This window comes from Atheta coriaria, unplaced genomic scaffold (assembly GCF_025399875.1).
Source record: "Atheta coriaria isolate IRGN ID8LTWV9N9 unplaced genomic scaffold, Caltech_Dcor_3.1 hic_scaffold_44_pilon, whole genome shotgun sequence".
In the NCBI taxonomy this organism is placed as follows: domain Eukaryota; kingdom Metazoa; phylum Arthropoda; class Insecta; order Coleoptera; family Staphylinidae; genus Dalotia; species Dalotia coriaria.
In genome coordinates this window covers 14,440-26,571 of record NW_027045486.1, presented here as the reverse complement: position 1 = coordinate 26,571, position 12,132 = coordinate 14,440, and the positions used below count along the sequence as shown (strand labels likewise).

At 37.9% G+C, this 12,132-nt stretch overlaps 2 long non-coding RNA genes across 2 annotated transcripts; one reads left to right on the top strand and one right to left on the bottom strand.

Annotated features, from left to right (window-relative positions):
* Window positions 1-1,014: 1,014 nt before the first annotated feature.
* LOC135802675 (uncharacterized) lies at window positions 1,015-5,977 on the bottom strand. Its single transcript, XR_010550601.1, has 2 exons — window positions 1,409-5,977; window positions 1,015-1,229 (listed from the first exon to the last, which is right to left on the bottom strand). It is a non-coding gene; the product is annotated as an uncharacterized lncRNA (long non-coding RNA).
* A 3,345-nt stretch (window positions 5,978-9,322) lies between these two features.
* LOC135802676 (uncharacterized) lies at window positions 9,323-11,084 on the top strand. Its single transcript, XR_010550602.1, has 2 exons — window positions 9,323-9,404; window positions 9,471-11,084. It is a non-coding gene; the product is annotated as an uncharacterized lncRNA (long non-coding RNA).
* Window positions 11,085-12,132: the final 1,048 nt, after the last annotated feature.

The window sequence follows — 12,132 nt, the reverse complement described above, 5'->3', positions numbered from 1 at the left end:
CTAACTTCTTGATCCCAGTAGAGCTATACTAAGTGATACTTGTTTGCATGTGCGCGGCTATGCCGGTCGTAAGTCCTGTTTCAATATGGCGACACATATTCTGTTGACTTGTAAAATCCAAACTTATATTGTATTTATTATAATAAAGAACTGTTAAGAAAGATTTTGACTTATGGCTTGTATGTACCCCTTCTATCATTTCAGGAAAAGTTCCCCCTCTCAGGAGATGATCCCCACTATAAAATTGTTAAGGTATCCTATATGAACTGTGTACTCCTTTCATTTCAGGTACAGGTCAGAACTTGTAAAAATATTTTTAAGTGTTACCTCTTTTAAGACGACTTAAAATTTAAAAATATTTTAACCTTACCTTATCAGGATTGTCCTTATAAGGAGTTCCCTCTCTCTGGGGATGATCCCCCACCATAAAAATTGTTGATATGCCTGAGTATCCTGGGGATGAAGCGTAGAGACATCGCAGCTGTAGGATGGGCCGGGAGCAGTGGACGCATCGAAGCAGTGACTGTCTTATAGAACGACACGCCGCCAAAAAATTTAAAAATCTGATCCTCCCCTGTTCTCTTCCTTCTATCTTCTCCTATTCTCTACTACGCCTTCTTCTTCTACTTTTTTCTGCTACTCCTTCCTCTCCACTTACTTTCTTACTTCTCATACTGTCTTCAGTTGTATTGCAACTTCTCTCATACTTCATTTGAGTTTGCATATGCAACCCAAATTACACCCGTTATTTTTATATTTGAGAAAAATGCCTTCCATACCTGAGATTCGATCCGTGTTTACTAGCATGCTAGCAGGTGCACGTAACCACTCGACCACCGAGTGTTTTTATCATTATTATTTGATTCTTCTATTTATGTTTCTGCTTTACACAATTTTTAAAAACAAACACAAGCAACAGTGATGTCGTACACGCCCTCAAGTTTTATATGGAACATGATTAAGACGTCAAACTTGAGAAATACAAAGGGGATACGAAAAAGACATATGAAGGAGTTTATAATATTACATTTTATTTTATTGACAACATTGAAAAACACATACATTTTTTAATATATCTAAAATCATGAACGGCTTTTCTAAAAGTAAAACTTACCTTGAATCACGCGCATCTCTCCGCGGCGACGGATGCTGTAGATTCCTTGGTATGTGTACTCGTAAACTCCGAAAACTTCTTCAATGGGCATCAACAGAATGGCACTTACAAGGTACTAAGGAAGAGGAAGGATAAACTACAGTTAATATACATGATACAAGGCTATTTCAGGAAAAAAAGATAATGGCTGGAAATGACACGTTCCCCATAATATGCGCCATTCCACAAGGATCAATTCTGGGACCATATCTATGAAATGTTTATTATGTATTATGTATTAAGTACTGTGCTTACCTGTAAAACCCGAGGTATCCCTCATAGTATATGCGGACGATCTGGCAATCGTTGCAGTGGACAAGCCTTAAAAGAAAGCGATCTGTAAAAATAAACCTACAAAAAAACGTTGGTTCAAGAAAATCGAGGAAAACATCTTCTCAACCTCCCGCGCAAATGTTCTTAAGGACACCATAGTCCACGAGATCGCGCGACACAGCGATGGACTATCGTAGATCCACTAGCAAACCTAGCGGAAAATCAATAATCTATACAACAAACCGGAACAGGTGAAAAAAGGCATATATAAGCAGCTGGCGGAAAGATTCTCTCCCTGATCTTCTAAACATCCAGCACGATTTCCTGAAAAACAAAGAGTGATACCAAAAACGACAAATAAAAACATACGGAACGATACTTACCAACACGCCGAACGATACCCTCCGCAAACGGATAAGATGCTTACTGGAGCTCCACGATGAGAATGACAGCAGGACCATAATCAAACCGAGAGTGACGAGTATTACAATAGGTAGACAGATTAATGGTCTAATTCTGTGTTCACTTCGTACGTTACGTACTAGATTTAGAATATGGACTGCGTCGAATTTATGGCTTCTTCGTATCATTTTTTCATATTTGCGATACACACAACAACGTGTATCCTCCTCCTACAACTTTATCTACTTTTTCGGGTGATAGTTGGCATAAAAAAAGCGGAGCGGTCAGTGAGTTTTGAATCACAACCCCGGCCACACAACTTTTACTGATCTTCAGAACTTCAGAACAATTTAAACATGCTGTAAGTATAAGAAAACTTTATTTCATTTTATTTTCTTTTTCGAATACGTAATCCATGTTTAAGTTATTACAAAAATGTTTCTGAGGTAGACATATTTCGCTTCAGTCACTAATTTGATTTTGTGTTTAGAGGGTGTTTTGTGTGTTAAATGTTTATGTTATCGTTATGTGCTGTGGTATGTGGAGTTTATTAAGTGGTTTGATTTTATTACTCTCGATGTCGAATACGTAATCCATGTTGTGCATGTATAAAAATATATTTATTTATTAAAATTTACGTGATTTTGAATTTACAGTTGTATTTTTGAGTTTTACATGTTTCGCCCTGAAAAAACTTGTCTTGTATATTAGGGGTGTTCTGCGTGTTAAGTGTTTATGTTATGGTGTGTTATCGTGTGTTGTGGGTATGCGGAGTTTGTTAAGTATTTTAAAAAGTCGTGTATGGAGTTTATTTGTTCGTTTAGCAGTTGTTTGATTTTGTGTTTGTATATCTGGATGTTTTCTTTAATATTTAAGTATTTATCGTGTAGATGATTTTTGTTGATGTGGAATATATATTGAATATATATTGAAATTCCTGAGCTACCAGTTGCCGTGGCACAAGGGTTAGGTGGATATCATTCACCAAACATAACCGTGGACAGCCACAATCTCTTTGAAGAAGTTCCATCCTTAGGCGTTGCAGCCGATATTGTGATGGCACTAACAATGGACGACAACAACCCGATCCCGAACTTCCGCATGGGAAGACCGGCCGGATCGTGTGTAACACACAATCTAGCAGGGTGGAGAGGAAAACAATGGACACAAAGGACCATGCAACCTGTATCAGCATCATGCGAATCAACCGCACAGATGGGAGCAGCATACGTATTCAAGTTCCAAATATACAAGGAACGAGGAGATGGTGCTAATGCCACAGAGCGAAACGCAAAATGGTGCTGTTTAACAGCGACACAAGGCCCAGAAGTTCCATGGAATATTCCAGACGCATGGTTGCATACAATGAATAAATACAATAGTACAGTCGAATACACACGCTTCTAAGAAATAACATTTTGATATACGAAATCTGTCTTTACTTTAACGATCCGACCATATCCTTAACAGGTTATGGGCCCAGGCCAATCGCCAATATAGTAAAGATAAGTTACAAACAATATTTCTTGCGAAAAATAAAGTTAAGTGAAAAATGAATGCAACAACGAGAATCCAACTGCTCGATAAGGCCAACTACGACACGTGGAAAATCCAGGCTGAAGCACTCCTCATAAAAACCGGTGGATGGGAATACGTCAATGGAACTAACGAAAGACCAACGCTAGACCCGGACACACCGAAAACCATCGCCGAAGTCGCTGCGTGGGACAGCAACGATGCAAAAGCTAAGTCCGATTTAATTCTTTCAATTAATGTTTCCGAATTGCGTGAAATTAAACATCGCAAAACTTCTAGAGAAGTTTGGAGCAAGTTATCTGCAATTCACGAGCCACGAGGACCTGCAAAAAGGCCAACCTCTTGAAACAACTACTGTTCGCAAAAATGTCTGAGGGCGAAGATCTGCGCGTGCATCTAGCGAAGCTCGCAGACACCGTGGACAAGCTGCAAGACATGGAACTCGACATCAACGAGGAATTGCTGAAAATCATCATGCTGTACAGTCTACCTGAGTCTTTCGACAACTTCCGCATCGCCATAGAGAGCCGAGACGCGCTACCTACGATAGAAAACTTGAAAGTGAAAATCATAGAGGAATCCGACTCTCGTCGCGACAGAAACAACGACCCATCAACGTCGAGTGCGATGGCTGCTTGGAGAAAACCAAAGAACAATACATACAACAACTCGAAGTCCAAGGCGACTAATGAGAACAGAAAGACAAAAACTTGTCAAAAGTGTAAGAAGAAAGGTCACGTAATAGCGGATTGTTGGTTCAATAAGAATAAACAAGAGTCTTATTATGTCAATGAACAATGTACTTCTGTGAAAGAAGGCATATCCAGAAATGAGTGGATCTTAGACAGTGGATGTACCTCTCATATGTGCAACTCAAAGGAAGTTTTCTATGATTTGAAGTCATCCGTTAAGAATGTCAACATGGCGAACGAAAGCAATTCCAAATCTGAAGGAATAGGCTCTCTCCAGATAAATGCTGACATCGGACCAACAAACAAAATTTGTGATTTACCAAATACGCTGTACGTTCCAAACCTGAACTTAAACTTAATGTCTGTTTCCAAAATTACAGATAAGGGGTACGAAGTAACCTTCTACAAACACAAGGCCATCGTTCGGAATAAACAAGGTGCACTTACTACGGTTGCAGATAGAAAAGACGACCTATATGTGGTGAGAAATCAATCGAACGACTATGCCAACTTCACAGACGCCAAGAGCGATGAAATTTTCAAACTATGGCATAACAGATTCGGCCATCTAAATGCAAGAGCATTGAAAGACATGATTGCCCAAGAATCTGTAATAGGAGTGAATCCTAAACCATTGAAAATAACAAGCGAAAATCCCATTTGTGAAGTTTGTACCCAAGGAAAAATGACAAGGAAAGAATTTCCAAAAGCATCCAGCAACAAAGCAAATGAACTACTAGAGTATGTTCATACAGACGTGTGTGGCCCCATGACTACTGTCTCGAATGGAGGTTCACGATACATGGTCACATTTACTGACCAAAAATCACGATACACAGTTGTAAAAGTTTCTGGTAAGAAACTGAAATATCTTCAATCTGATAATGGATTAGAATTCGTTAACAAACAGATGAATGACTATTTGTCGCAACATGGCATACAACGAAGACTTACCGCCCCTTACACACCACAGCAAAACGGATTAGCTGAACGCAAAAACCGCACATTAATTGAGATGGCCAGATGTATGCTGATACAATCAAAATGTCCAGAAACCTTTTGGGCAGAGGCCGTTGTGACAGCTAACTACATACGGAACAGATGTGTATCAAATACTACCCATCCTATTACACCATTCCAAATCTGGTTTGGAAGAAAACCGGTAGTAACACACCTGAGGATTTATGGTTCCAAAGCCTACGTTCTAAATAAAAAACCAAATCGAACCAAGTTGGAGACGAAATCGACTCTTGGAACATTCGTTGGCTATAGCGAAGAAAGCAAAGCCTATAGAATTTGGTTAGAAGAAGAACGGAAAATCGTTGTCAGCCGTGATGTTAGCTTCATTGAAGGGGTCTTCAATACAAATAAATGTAGCAACGATAAGGATGACACCTTCGAGTTCAGCCTCCAACAAAAACGAGAAGATCAACCCAAAGAAGATCGACAAGCACCAGACGACTCAATCACAGATGAAAATGCCGAACCTGATGAACAACAGGACGACGACGAAATAGAGGTAACAGAAAAAGTCGACTCAGACAGCGACTACGTACCAGATTCCTATTCCGAAGATGCAGACACAAATGATGATGAACATCCAGATAAAGAAGGAGAAAGAAGATCTAAAAGAAAGCCATGTCCAAAAACATGGAACGATTTTGTTTGCAACGCAACAATTGAAGAACCCAGCACATTCAAAGATGCCTTAGATGACGAAATGAGCAACGAATGGGTCCAAGCAATGCGAAAGAAATATGAGTCTCTGAAAGCCGATCCATGTCTATATTTCCAAACTATTGAAAATGAATTAACTATAATTGTAACGTATGTTGATGACATCCTAATACTGTCCAAAAATGTAAATCATATTATAGATTCGAAATCAAAGTTGATGAATGTATTTAAGATAAAAGATTTAGGTCCAGTCAAGAAGTTTCTTGGAATAAGAATTCAACAAGACATATCCAAAGGAACCATCACCCTGGATCAATCAGAATACATAAACTTAATACTCGGATTATCAAATTGCCACCCAGTCAAAACACCGATGCCGGTAGGAATAAAGTTTGATGATACTAATGGTAAAAATGTGGACGTAACCAATTACCAAGAGATGATTGGATGCCTGATGTACGTCACTTGTATTTCAAGACCAGATATCGCATACGCAACTACGTACTTAAGTAGATTTTCAAAGGAGCCAAAGACAACACACCTAAATGCTGTGAAAAGGATTTTTCAATACCTCAAAGGTACTGTAAACATAAACTTGAGATACAAGAAATCAGCAAAATTAAATATAGCAATGTACTCCGATGCTGACTGGGGAAATGACACTACTTCACGCCACTCAGTAACTGGGTATGTACTCACGCTACAAAACGCAGCCGTATGCTGGAAGAGCCGTCTTCAGAAGACTGTTGCATTATCAACAGCTGAAGCAGAGTACATGGCAATGGCCATGTAATTGGCCCAATAATTCCTAACGAGACTGAGCCAACACTGGTATATTGTGATAATAAATCAGCAATTTGTTGTCAGAGTCTGAGGCTCCTCCCTCAGGAGGCCTTTTCTTGAATGTTGCATTAGAAAGTTGTAGCTATAATGCGAGTAGTAGGGTAAAAGAGGGTAATGGGGGTCACTTAAGGGAGAACTCAAATATAATTTAAATTATAAACAAAATACTTATTGCAATTGCTTATAAGCATTGTTTACTTAAATACCTATTATTTGAAATAATTTTCAGTCAATTTGACAATCAATTTAGGATATTATTAAAGTTTAAAAAAAAAACAGATTTGACTCGCATTACACCGATATGCGGGTAATGGTGGTCACCCTGGAGACAATCGGAATCAAACGAAATCTAGCAGATATCGCAGACATAATATTCCGCAAAGTCCCACCCAGTGCATTTCACATGAGCCCATAGCCCACATGAAGTGCATCTGAACCACATTTAATTGTTTTTTTTTAAATCGTTGCACATTAGACATCAGTTTTCCAAATCTTCATCCTCATCGCCCTGGCATAAGTCATCAGTGCCAATATTGGAATCATAAGTTTTGTTACTTTCCTGTAGTAACGTTTCTGCAAGAAGGCTATTGAAAAATAAGTCACATTGCTTTTTATAGGCCATTTAGAGCGGACTAAAGACAAAAACGTCCATTGGGAGTCGCATGACTCCCATTGCCCACAATTGCACTATTGTGAAAAAAAAAAAACAAAAAAAATATTTCTTCAAAACATTAATGTAATATGAACTGCACATCACGATTTTGAATATTTAACTAAGACTATATAAAAGTTTCATTCGAATATTGCAAGATATTCGACACTTATCTTCTAATTTGCGTGGACGTAAAATTAGATCAGCGGAGCTCAAAAATAAAATATTGGCGTATCTCAATGATACACGCACCGATTTGCATGATTTGTCGGGGGTGGCACTGGGGGGCCAGAACGGAGGTAGGAACGCCGTTTACGCGTTACTCGTAACTATTGTTTCGTGGATATATGGGTGACTCCCATTACCCGCTGACTCCCATTACCCTACTCTCCCCTATATTGTCAATTTTTTTAAAATTCGAACATCTGTGGAGGTGGAATATTCCATTGAGGTTGTAAAATAGCGGGTAACTCTTTTTTGGAATATTCATTATTTCGAAGGGGTGATGTCTATATCAATGTTCTTAACGATTTTAAAATTTTCTTTGATTTAAAATTAAGCTGAGTTGAGACTAATAATTGTGTCGAGCGATTATTGTCTAAGTATGAAAAAGATATTGAGCCAGAATATTTCACTAATGAGTTAACTCATTTTCTAAAATACATACAGGAAGAAAATATTAGAGATCCACATGAAATGTATGCAACATTAAGTAATGGTGTAAAATCAACTTTTCCAAATATACACACAATACTGCAAATTTTTTTGACCTTGCCCGTTTCTAATGCAAGTGGAGAAAGGACATTTTCAGTTTTAAAACGAGTCAAAAACTATCTGCGCAATAGTCTTTCACAAGAGCACTTAAATGACTTGGCATTAATGTTCATAGAAAATTATATGTTTTAAAAAACTAGAGTACAACAAAATTATTGGAATCTTTGCCCAAGAGAAAGCAAAAAAAGTAAATTTGTAATTTGTATTTAAATTTGTATTGTCTTTTATTTTATTGTGGTAGTATTAGAATATATTTTTTTAATTTTTTTTGTCTTTGTTATATTAATACCTGTTATAAAACGCATAATTTACAATGTTTATATAACCGTTTTTGAAAATCTTCGGATTTAGGGGCCCCAAACCTGATTTGCGCCTAGGGCCTCACTGAAGCAACTAATTACACCGGTAATACATTTTATTGTAGGAAAAATTATCGTTTTATGACGATTCTTTTGCGTTAAATTGTTGTCGCTTCGCTTGATAATCCAGTAAAATACTTAAAATTTCTATTGATTTTTCTATAGATAAATAACACTGGAAAACAGCATGTCTGTTGCATGAGATTTTTTACATGAATCTGGATAGTTTTTCCACGCTGATTTCGAAAATATATGCTGTATTTATGTAGCAGCTCTAGTTTTGGAGTTATGAAGTGACAAGGTTTTTCATTGAAAATGCACATAGTTTAAGTTTAAAAAAATTATTAGATTTATTATTCTGAATGAAATTTCCTTTTTTTGGATTTTCTAGAGTGAGATGTATTATGAGTACTATTTTGAATGCTCCAAGAATAATCAGCCATCACATGTTCATTTCAGTATCTGTTAACACGTTGACGCCGGCGCGGTTTTTGAGTGTCCGCCGCATCGGGCGGCGTTTGAGCGTTATCATCTCTGTTTATTTAATTCAGTTGTGCGCCACTGGTGGTTATGCCTTGCTAAAGCTAAAAGCGATTGTTTTTGCAAATGCGTCGGCATTTATTTATTTTCTTTGTAATGAATGCCTTTATCTTTAAAGTCCGACCTAAAATATGTGCAAACTGAGATGGCAAGTGACGACTGAAATTTCGGTCGGTCACTATTTATTCGAAGTAACTTTCATTAATTTTCTTGTATTATATTTTTACTTAGTCTTATCTTATGTTTAGTCTAAGAACCTTTATCTTATGTTTAGTCTAAGAACTTTAGTCTATGTTTAGTCTAAGACCTTTAGTTTATGTTTAGTCTAGGAATTCCTTGTGCGCCCTAATGAAACTGTCTTTGTGTAGGACGGCATATATAAGCCATCAAATCGTAAATAAGTTCTGTTCATCAACCAGAGGCCGAAAGACTGGTTGTCTCCACGCCAGTACACATACAGCCAGTTTCCTGTTGTCGTATTTGTTTCAATTTTTTTATATTAGGTAAGATATATTTATAATAAATAATATACGAAAAAAACGAAAAATAATCTTTCAAATTATTCATAGATCTAAAATGTTTTCGTCAGATGAGGAAAGTTCGTCAGGCGAATCAATCTTTACTACTGTACTAAACGAATCGAGACCATTAGTGTTAACCAGTTCTTCGGATGAAACAGATGCAGATGACATCGACGAAGATGATAACAGAGATACCGAATGGAAACCAATAAACGGAGTGCAGAGATGTGAAATAATATGTGACGATGAACGCCTTCTACACAATGTTGATTGTGACGATCCAATTGCTTTATACCGATTATTTCTGACGGATTCCGTGATGGAGCAAATAATTCTTGAAACCAATAGGTATGCCGTACAGTGTATGGAACAAGACACCCATGACAATGAAAATAGAAGACATCAATTAAATTGGAGACCAATAACATCAGCAGATCTGCATACATTCCTTGGTATTGTGCATCTTATGGGCATTGTGCAAGTTCCAGAAATTCGCCTTTATTGGTCAAATAATCCGATGTACGCAAATCAACGTATCCAACAACAGATGTCCCGTGATCGTTTCCTGCACATACTGAAATACCTGCATTTTAGCGATAACAATGCAAATATTTCAACAAATCGGAGATGGAGAAAATTAATACTAATTTTCAAGCCGCTGTCAAACCTGGAAAAAAAGTAGTTATAGACGAAAGCATAGTTCCCTGGCGAGGACGGCTTAGCTTCAGGCAATACATTCCAGGGAAAGCGCACAAATATGGAGTGAAACAATACAAACTTTGCTCTCCGGGTGGATACACTTTCAAGTTTGAAGTGTATGCCGGAAAAAATGGCGAAAAGATAAAAATTTCTCACTCGCATGACGTAGTGATGCGCTTGATGCGTGAATGTTTGGACGCAAATAGGAAATTATATACGGACAGTTATTATACAAGCGTTCCATTGGCGGAGGAACTGTTGCAGCACTCCACATACATTTGCGGTACCATAAAACCCAATAGAAGATTTCTACCCGAAGACGTAAAAAAGAAACAGAAGCGTGGTGAAAGTTTTTCAGCAATAAATCGTAACAATGTTAAATTTGTGAAATGGACGGACAAACGAACGGTATGTTTATTAACAACAATTCCCGAACATACTTGTGATATTATTGAATGCGATAACAAAGAAAAACCAGACGCTGTGTTTGACTACAATATTGCTAAAACAGGGGTAGATCTGTCAGACCAACTAGCATCTTACTACAGTAGTCTCAGGAAAACAATAAAATGGTACAAAAAAGTTGTATTCCAATTGCTATGTGGCACTTCCGTCACGAATGCGTGGTATATACACCAAAAGTTTGGAACCAAAAAAATGGATTTGTTAAAATTTAGGGAGTCCATAATTGAAAAATTACTCGTTGAAAACACTCCACTTTGCCATGATGTGCCAAAAAACCAACATTATATTGATACGCTGCCTGGTCCTAGCCGGAAAGTCCGTAAACGTTGCCTAGAGTGTTACAAGAATGTATCTAATGCTGAAGGTCCTGCTATGGCTCGGATAAAAGCGACCAAAGTTACAACGTTCTGCCCGCAATGTCCAAATAAACCATCGTATTGTATTAATTGTTTTAAAATTGTCCATGAAAATAAATAAATATATAATTTAAGAATGTAATCAATGCCTTTATTTTACTTCATTTGTTTATTTTATTTCACTTCGTAATCTTTGTGTCGCACACTTGGTGACAAAGATGCAAAACACTGATTGTATAAGTGAGACGAGAAGAAGATATAACCCAACCAGTGGCGTAGTCAAAAATGAATTCCATCCTTGTTTCAAATATGCCGTGACCCACCGGTGGGTCACGCCGCCCGATGCAGCACACGCGTGACCCACCGGTGGGTCACGCCGGCGTCAACGTGTTAAATACTCGTCCTGGATTCGTAGCGTAAACAATTTCGTGAAAAATCCCTCGCTTTTTAACAACTCTGTGAATTTCTTGAACAATATTTGCGACTGAATATCTATTTTCTTCTCCTTGCATTTCTTCGTAAACTTCCTCAATTGGGTGAGCAATTGAGTGAAAATCGTCGTCGTTTTGTGCATCCTGAACTATTGTCTTGATTGTAGTCAAAAGTAAATGTATCGAAAAAAAAATCGTTCCAGCGTAATTCCAGTATATCCATCAACGGAGACTCTTCGATGAATTCGATCGTCTCTTCCTGAGTTGTCATCTTGATCGGCAGTGGATATTTGCAACAATGTTGAATCAAAAGACCGAATGAACTCACTTGCGACCAGAGTGCCGGCACCGCTTCCAGTAGAGATGGCTGTTTCCAAGACTTCGAAAACTTCGGAGTTGCTGATATCTTCGAAACTGCTTTCGCTGGAGATTGAACACATTTAAATGGTAGCTTTGCTTGACGCAATGGCATTGATGTGACTGCTGAAAGAAGCTCGAAATAAATTCTTATAAAGCTGTACCCAAGCCGGTGCCGCTGTCGTTCACCGGGTGGGGTGGGGAGGGGGGAAACTGGTAACCAATCGATCGGCAAAACCATGATCATGATTATGGTTACAGAACATAGACTGTACTGTTCACAAGATACAACTAGCTATCCGTAGTTGTTTAGGTTCCCAAGAAAACATAAAAATACTAAAACAAAAATGTAAGAAAATTTCGACCCATTTCAATCACTCTACCATTGCCCAGAAACAACTG